This window comes from Siphateles boraxobius, unplaced genomic scaffold, assembly GCF_051911475.1.
Source record: "Siphateles boraxobius isolate OS27281-9 unplaced genomic scaffold, OSU_SipBor_1 156, whole genome shotgun sequence".
NCBI lineage: Eukaryota > Metazoa > Chordata > Actinopteri > Cypriniformes > Leuciscidae > Siphateles > Siphateles boraxobius.
In genome coordinates this window covers 50,001-60,000 of record NW_027508762.1, presented here as the reverse complement: position 1 = coordinate 60,000, position 10,000 = coordinate 50,001, and the positions used below count along the sequence as shown (strand labels likewise).

Here is a 10,000-nt window from a genome sequence, read left to right as displayed (position 1 = left end):
TTCATCATGTGTATTTGCTGCTGTAACTAGTAGTAAAGAGGAAGAGATGATCGGTTCATCCGTCACACACATTACAGACACACAAACACACATTTCAAAATGGACAAAATTTGAGACTTTGTTTCATATCATAAGTATCAAAGCACAAATATTATGATTATTAGCACAGCGCAGACTAAAAGATTGATTCCTGTGATTTAAGAATCAATATTGGTTCATCAAAACGAGAATCGATTGAAATCAAGAAATCAATATTTTCAATCCAGCCCTAGTGATATTGATGAAGAACATTTAAAATGCATGACATGAACAAAAGAAAGCGAGGACAAGAGTTCAAACTAACTCCCAGCAAACACTTACAAATCTACATCCCTATGAGCTCTGAGAATATGAAGTGCTTACAGATACAATATAAATACTAATATGAACTATTGCTTTAATCATATTGAACTGTTAAAGAATGCAAATGTTTGAGGAGTTTAGCTGGACTGTTGTTTCAGATTCAGTCTCTGACACCGAAAGCATTTATGGTTGTGAGGCATTTCTGGTCTCATGAATAACCAAACAACATCTCATGAATAAATAATACACTGCAAAAGGGGGAGATGAAGGATGCTGACGGGAAAAAAAACAAAACAACAAAACCACATTCATCTTTCAGGGCTTGGTAAAGACAAATTTGGAAATGGGATTTATGAATAAAACATAGAGCATAATGAAGAGCAGGAGGTTACGTCGGAGCAAGGCACTTCAATATTTATGAAACGAGTCCCAGACGGCTTGTTCGCTAATATGGAAACATTAGAGAAAAAACAGGCAGTAATGCGGTTCATTTAATATGTTTCATGCTCATACTCACACCGGTATGGTCTGTAGTTATGTTCACGCATTCATGTTTGTTCTGGCATCACACATTTATATACAGCCTTACTTCTGTCATAGAAACATACAAAAGTAGACGGTTTCCACTGCTGCAAACACTGACGATGGAGTTTGAAGTTTAGAGCGTTTATCATTTCAGGTAAGGATATAATTTCCATCGGCGATCATTCAAACACTAGCTGACTTTGGCACTTAATTCATTTACAGGACTGACAACCAACCTCACATTGAGTAAATCACTGAAGGGACTCAAGGACATCTGGCAGATCTGAGAGTTTAATATGTCTTTTGCTGCAAATGTGATTTTCAAAAGCAGAGTGGAGAAACTCAGTGGTCAGACCGGCACACGTGAATCACTGTGTGTGTCTCTCCTCGATGGTTTATCATTGATAAACTGCAATTGCACTGGCTTCCAGTAAAGTATAGAGTACAAAATCTTGCTACTTACTTATAAGGCACTTCATAATCTTGCACCACAATACCTTACTCAACTTCTCCATGTTTACACTCCTTCTTGTGCTCTCAGATCTTCATCTCCAATTTCTCTTGTAGTACTTCGGATTCGACTTACTACCATGGGTGTCCGGTCTTTTAGTTATGCTAAAGGCTTTCTTATAACATGTTTTATTGATACTTTACTGCACTTACTCTGTATTTGACTTGTTTGTTGTGTGTTTTGTCTTATGCAGTGACCTGTATATTGCTTGTGAGGTGAGCTTGGGTGTTATGAAAGGCGCCATTAAATAAAATGCATTATTATTATTATTATACAGGTGAAGGAGTATACAGGAAAAAGAAGTACATAAAAGTATATAGATGAAGGAGTATACAGGTGAACGAGTATATAGGAGTATACAGGTGAAAGAGTATATAGGGGTATACAGGTGAAAGAGTATATAGGAGTATATAGGTGAAGGAGTACATAGGAGTATACAGGTGAAAGAGTATACAAGTGAAAGAGTATATAGGAGTATATAGGTGAAGGAGTATATAGGAGTATATAGGTGAAGGAGTATACAGGTAAAGAGTATATAGGAGTATATATGTGAAGGAGTATACAGGTGAAAGAGTATATAGGAGTATATAGGTGAAGGAGTATATAGGAGTATATAGCTGAAGGAGTATACAGGTGAAAGAGTATATAGGTGAAGGAATATATAGGTGAAGGGTTATATAGGTGAAGGAGTATACAGGTGAAAGAGTATATAGGAGTATATAGGTGAAGGAATATATAGGAGTTTATAGGTGAAGGAGTATACAGGTGAAAGAGTATATAGGAGTATATAGGTGAAGGAGTACATAGGAGTGTATAGGTGAAGGAGTATACAGGTGAAAGAGTATATAGGAGTATATAGGTGAAGGAGTACATAGGAGTATATAGGTGAAGGAGTATACAGGTGAACGAGTATTAGAAGTATACAGGTGAAAGAGTATATAGGAGTATATAGGTTAAGGAGTATATAGGTGAAGGAGTATACAGGTGAAAGAGTATATAGGAGTATATCGATGAAGGAGTATACAGGTGAAAGTATATAGGAGTCTATAGGTGAAGGACTACATAGGAGTATATAGGTGAAGGAGTATACAGGTGAAAGAGTATATAGGAGTATATAGATGAAGGAGTATACACGTGAAAGAGTATTTAGGGGTATATAGGTGAGGGAGTACATGGGAGTATATAGGTGAAGGAGTATACAGGTGAAAGAGTATATAGGAGTATATAGGTGAAGGAGTATATAGGAGTATATAGGTGAAGGAGTATACAGGTGAAAGAGTATATAGATGGAGTATACAGGTGAAAGAGTATATAGGAGTACATAGATGAAGGAGTATATAGGTGAAGGAGTATATAGGAGTATACAGGTGAAAGAGTGTATAGGAGTATATAGGTTAAGGACTACATAGGAGTGTATAGGTGAAGGAGTATACAGGTGAAAGAGTATATAGGAGTATATAGGTGAAGGAGTATACAGGTGAAATAGTATATAGGTGTATATAGGTGAAGGAGTATACAGGTGAAAGAGTATATAGGAGTGTATAGGTGAAGGAGTACATAGGAGTATATAGGTGAAGGAGTATATAGGAGTATATAGGTGAAGGAGTACATAGGAGTATACAGGTGAAAGAGTATACAAGTGAAAGAGTATATAGGAGTATATAGGTGAAGGAGTATATAGGAGTATATAGGTGAAGGAGTATACAGGTAAAGAGTATATAGTAGTATATATGTGAAGGAGTATACAGGTGAATGAGTATATAGGAGTATACAGGTGAAAGAGTATATAGGAGTATATAGGTGAAGGAGTACATAGGAGTATATAGGTGAAGGAGTATACAGGTGAAAGAGTATATAGGAGTATATAGGTGAAGGAGTACATAGGAGTATACAGGTGAAAGAGTATATAGGAGTATATAGGTGAAGGAGTATATAGGTGAAGGAGTATACAGGTGAAAGAGTATATAGGAGTATATAGGTGAAGGAATATATAGGAGTGTATAGGTGAAGGAGTATACAGGTGAAAGAGTATATAGGAGTATATAGGTGAAGGAGTACATAGGAGTGTATAGGTGAAGGAGTATACAGGTGAAAGAGTATATAGGAGTATATAGGTGAAGGAGTACATAGGAGTATATAGGTGAAGGAGTATACAGGTGAAAGAGTATTAGAAGTATATAGGTGAAGTAGTATATAGGAGTATATAGGTGAAGGAGTATACAGGTGAAAGAGTATATAGGAGTATATAGGTTAAGGAGTATATAGGTGAAGGAGTATACAGGTGAAAGAGTATATAGGAGTATATCGATGAAGGAGTATACAGGTGAAAGTATATAGGAGTATATAGGTGAAGGACTACATAGGAGTATATAGGTGAAGGAGTATACAGGTGAAAGAGTATATAGGAGTATATAGATGAAGGAGTATACACGTGAAAGAGTATATAGGGGTATATAGGTAAAGGAGTACATGGGAGTATATAGGTGAAGGAGTATACAGGTGAAAGAGTATATAGTAGTATATAGGTGAAGGAGTATATAGGAGTATATAGGTGAAGGAGTATACAGGTGAAAGAGTATATAGATGGAGTATACAGGTGAAAGAGTATATAGGAGTACATAGATGAAGGAGTATATAGGTGAAGGAGTATATAGGAGTATACAGGTGAAAGAGTGTATAGGAGTATATAGGTGAAGGAGTACATAGGAGTGTATAGGTGAAGGAGTATATAGGTGAAGGAGTATACAGGTGAAATAGTATATAGGTGTATATAGGTGAAGGAGTATACAGGTGAAAGAGTATATAGGAGTGTATAGGTGAAGGAGTACATAGGAGTATATAGGTGAAGGAGTATACAGGTGAAAGAGTATATAGGCGTATATAGGTGAAGGAGTATACAGGTGAAAGAGTATATAGGAGTATACAGGTGAAAGAGTATATAGGAGTATATAGGTGAAGGAGTACATAGGAGTATATAGGTGAAGGAGTATACAGGTGAAAGAGTATATAGGAGTATATAGGTGAAGGAGTACATATGAGTATATAGGTGAAGGAGTATACAGGTGAAAGAGTATATAGGAGTATATAGGTGAAGGAGTATACAGGTGAAAGAGTATATAGGAGTATATAGGTGAAGGAGTACATAGGAGTATATAGGTGAAGGAGTATACAGGTGAAAGAGTATATAGGAGTATATAGATGAAGGAGTATGAGGGTTGGGTATCGGTTGGGTTATATCCGATACCAGTACCTACTCTGTATTTTTTAAACGGTTCCGGTGCTTAAACGGTTCTTCAAACGGTACTTAAGAAAACGAAACCGCACACACTTTGTCAAAAAATAATACCCTTTTATTTACAGGGCCAAACTGGACACAATATTAACTTAAATCTTTAAACAATATAAATACAAGTAACATATGGTAATAATAAATAAACCAATATAAAATAAAATGTCACATTTACATAATATCAAATAAAACAATATTGTGTCAAACAATGTAATAATACTGGAGATTAATAGAGATTACTACCAGGGTAATCTAATCTAGACATGGCTCCAGGTTCCCATGTTTTGTCTACTTGAACCAGTCATGTAAGTTATCTGGTCGTTAGTTACGGCAGCGCTTAGCTTGGTATTTCGTTCCCACTACATCTTAGCTATAGCCTGGGAAAACCCAGACAAACTTCCGGCAAATTTAGATTTGCTCTGCAAGTTAGTCTGGCGAAGAGCCCAATCAGCCCATTCAAGCTCATTTCCAATCTTGCCAAATCGAGGCACCAATCACAAACGTTGAGGCGGGCTTTACAAGATGACGATTGATCTGATTTTTGATCTCTGGTTTTAAGGTCTATCCAATTGTGCCCAGAGGCATTTGAGCGATGTCCGTTGGTGACGCCCCTTTGGAAATGATCTGTGAATTAACCTTCCCCAGACCCTAACTCAGTTACGACTGAGAAGGGTCTGGTTTTAACCAGGCTATCTTAGCTACGCAGCGTTGAGTGAACCTATGAAAGAGAGTGTCTCTGGTTACTGGTGTTACCTATGTTCTCTGAATAGGGAACGAGACGCTGCGTTCGCTGCCAAGATCATCGCGCTGCCGACAAGCTTCCTTTTTCGGGAGAGAAATTTGAGTAGCAGATGATGCGCACGCTAATATAATATGACGACGTAAGAGAGTCGAGGCGGCGCCCGCGCCATCAGCCAATGGATTGGTGTGATTCTATATGGGCTTCAGACAATCAGCACACCCAGAGGGCGTTCTGATGCGTAATTTTACACGTGGAATGCAGCCAAACCTTGGAGCATTTTGTCTTCGGCATCTTCATTAATCCCCTCGCTCTGAGCAGACGTTTCGGGAGTCTCCCGCATTATTGATAACGGCTCCCTGATGCCCGCAAATTAGTTAAAATCTCGCAGAATCTAGAGCGAGCGAGCAAGAGCGCGCATGCGAAACAGAACAGACTGTGCTCCAAACCGTATAGTGCGCGCACGGCGGAGAGGGAGAGAGCGAGAGACCTTGCCTGTGTGCGCCTCATGACACAGAGGGCCCTATCTTGCACCCGGCGCAAATGACTTTGTACACTGACGCATGTATCATTCATATTTTGCACCCGCGCAAAGCGGACTTTTCCCTCCACAGACACACGTCGGTTAACTAAGAAATACACTTGCGCTCCCCGGGGCGGTTCAGCGCAAAGAGGAGGCGTGTTCCGGCGCTAACTTTCCCTCATGCTATTTTGCTGTTCTATAAAACAATTGCGCCACTGACCAGAAAAAAACTAGTCTAAAGTCAGTGGCGCGTTGCGCGTACATTCAGATGCTGTTTTAAGCGCGCATGCTTGGCCATAATACAGAGTGTGAACAACGCACATACACTGGAGATGATTCTCTCATCTACACAGATGCATTTAACTTTTTGCAAATGATACATTATTATAAGGATAAATATTAAAACACGAGGGAAATCATTGTTGTGTCTATGACGATGGGGAAAATAGGCATAAAGCTTACACATTTAACCAAATTATTATATGCATGTTTAACAGAAGCTAATTTGGGTGGGTTTGTCGCATCCCCAATGTCACTTCTCTTTCTTTTACGGCCCTGGCGAGAACATCGATCTCCTCGGCTGAGAACCGATTCTGAAGCGCTCCTGGTAAATGCGCCGTTATAATAGTATTGTGCCATGGAACAAGCCCACCTCGTTCATCATGCTCTTAAAGGGAATGTGATATAAAGCTCTTATTGGTTTGTTTCCCGTTACGCCCAAACCACAGCTATGAATAATGAAGCTACTTCAGACCAACCCCTTTTAGATTTGCGCCAGGCGCAAGAGTCATTTATCCAGCCGGGAAAATAGCAAAAGCGCCGGGATCCGCCCAAAAAGTTACTGGTTACTACCGTTTATGTCGGAACCGGTTCCCTATTGGCACCGCGTTTCGGTACCCAACCCTAAGGAGTATACAGGTGAAGGAGTATATAGGAGTATATAGGTGAAGGAGTATACAGGTGAAAGAGTATATAGGAGTAGAGACAGAGAGACCGAATCACAACCGGAAGACATTTCATCAGTTTATATAGTCTCAGGATATGGAATGTTACGAGCCTGGTTTAAAGCAAGCAACAGAGTAGGGAAAGGCCATACGCAGAATCGTAATTTACTAGATTTATTAAATGAATAGCACTTAACAGAATAGATTTTATACAGCCAGTAACGAAGTTGGCTTTGAAAAATAAAAGTGTAAGCAGTCAGTATAGTGCGGTGCAATGAATAAACAAAACAAAATTCTAAACGGTGCGGGAGAGATAAAACGGAGGCGGGGTTCTCTTCCTACTGGTCTCATCGAAAGCGTCTTTAAAGGCCCAGACAAGGAACTAATTAGCACAACTCCAAAAACCTGTGCCCAGCTCACCTGTAGGAGACAGACACAGCACACAGCCAGGAGGAGGAGCCAGGACAGGAACCCATGGTCACCATACTATATATGCTGTTGAGCTACATGAACACTAATACACTCATGATTATGAATGAACACCCGAACACTGACCTGCAGACACACAGACCCCATCACTGACTCTCATACGGGTTAAACCAGCATGACTACAGTAGTTGTGCATGACGACTTCAGCGAGGCACTTGAGTCTCTTCTACACCTTCTTCTCATCTGTTTGTTTTTGTGGCCTGTTTGCTTCCAAATCCTACTATTACTATTACTCGTAAATCACGTGTCACACGCTTGGAGGACGTGCAATCCTAACAACCTGAGCACTTTCCCTGTGTCCTCTAGTACATTACTCCCTTTTCCTCCTGGTCTCTGGAATAGCCAAACCGATGTAAACAAAGCAGACATTATTACATCTATCACGAGTCATTCATGTCTCTGGAGAAACTGCTCTCCTCTTCTTCAATGAGAGGAAATGAAGTATTTTACCATCTCTGTGCGACAACAGCAATTACTATCACCAGCCCTGTTTAGATACGTTCTGTAGGTGTTTATCGTCCTAAGGTCAGCTGGGTAACTTTCTTGGAGAAACACACACACACACACACATCAGAAACAGCTTATTATGCTGAATGCTCTTACACACACGCACACACACACACACACATCAGAATCAGGTTATTATGCTGAATGCTGTTGTGTGATTACATGTTTCCGGCCCGCAGCACACGTCTGACAGCTAGACCATCCAAACCCGCTGTGACCTCTGACCCCGTCATATACGATCACACACACGAGTGTGGAACTGACGCACAGACACACACACCCTATCGCTCGAACATCCGCAGAACATCTGCTGCTGAAAACCCTGAACATCATCGCACTGCTCTTAATCATGATTAATAACGGGAATCACAGCCAGTATTACACACACTCATTCTGCACGTTTGGATTTAGCCTTTAAAATAATGGTGTAATTGTCTGACTGATCTGCTCTGTTGAGCTCCAGCTGCGACGGCTGACGAGCAATCAATCAGCAAGAGGGAAAACAATGTTTAGCCTCCTTTCCTCTCCTCTTATCTCATTTAGTCTGAGAGACGTGAGAGTCTCAGCCTCCGCTGATCAAATTACGCGTGTTGTCAAATGAATAGAGGACGAGGAAGCGCTTGTTGTCGCGAGGAAGCGCTCCCTCGGCGCATGCAAATTTAATGAGCGTTTAGAAGAGGCTTCCAGGAGCTGTTGGCAAATTACCTGCTCATTATACCGGGTCAATGGAAGTCATTTAAATAAAGCTGAGAATGAAATGACCTTGACAACAGTTAAGAGCTCATTACAAACAAGAGCACTGAGGCCGTCTGACTTCACTGAGCGTCTGAACTACAGTTCAATGCTTTTTATTGTACGTAAACCTGAACTCAAGTTTTTTCGGACATGTTTTTGTCAAAGTCTTCGTCCGGATGGGATTCAGAGCGATGATCAAACACATATGGAGTCGATCGAGTCCATCAACTCTCTCAAAGCTTCAGTCGGTTCCTCTTCATGGTTTCATTTCATTCAGTAACGTTGAGTTTTGATTTATATGCTGTTTAATGTTTGATGATCGTGTTATTTTACATGTGCGTCACCAATGCTTCTATCGCTCTGCGTCTTCTTCTTCTGTGTTTTGATCAGGAGATTCTGAACTCTATCATAAGTAATAGCGCCCCCTACTGTACAACAGTGAAAACACGGATAGCCGGAAAATTCCATCACTCGCGGGGAAAGAGTTCAAACATAATGATTTCAAATGTGCTTTAAAGTAAATCTTTTAATTTGAAAATTATACCTAAGTGTATTAAGAAACCGCCATGAAAGTGTGCTTCTTTAAGTTCATTTTATTTAATTAATATAAGTTCAGTTTTTAAAAAATATAAGTACAATACAAGAGCACATTCAACGTGCATTACTTTTCTCACAGGGGAAAACATACTGTCTGTCTCATTGTTTAGGAATATATATCTGTATCATAAAGCCTTTATTGCTTAAAATTCATTGACATTGTCATTAACTTTTCAGTTGTTTGTGAATTTCACAGTTAAATAAATGTTCACTGGCTGTCAAGCTCAACTTCCAGAATTAAACAATGGAAACTCTCTTTGTGTCTTTCATTCGATCAATCTCATTTCTTCAGTAATTTTCTTTCGCCCCACTCCATTCATATGGCATTTGTTTTTATAGCCAAAGACAGTATATGATCGACGCTTTCCAGGAAAAGAAAATAACAATACGCACACAGAACGAAAGTGTTTTGTATGTTCCAGAACACAGCCTGCCCTGAACAGATGGTCCATCACAAACAGCCCGGACTCCATTCCATGTCAATTAATCGTAATAAGAGAAATGCCTAAACACTCGCCGCCTCAGAAGCAAAGTGGCTGTTCCCATCATGGCTTCATGGCAGGGTTACGAATGACTGAACATTCAGCCTTGAATGCTCAAAAATGCCCGACATAAACTCTGAAAGTGACAAACGGCGGACACACACACACACACACACACACACACACACACACACACACAGATCTTCTGCTGATCCGCGGACACAGATCTGTGAGCCTGACACACACAGGGAAAACTGTGAAGTCACGAGTGTTGAAAACGGCTCTTTAAATGACTGTCGCTCTGAAAGCGTGTCCTG

General features: G+C 40.0%; 1 protein-coding gene across 5 annotated transcripts in view; it reads right to left on the bottom strand.

Moving 5' to 3' along the window:
- The window catches only part of reln (reelin), a 172,595-nt gene that overhangs the window by 112,792 nt on the left and 49,803 nt on the right, over positions 1-10,000 (bottom strand). The gene's annotated exons all lie outside the window — the stretch shown is intronic.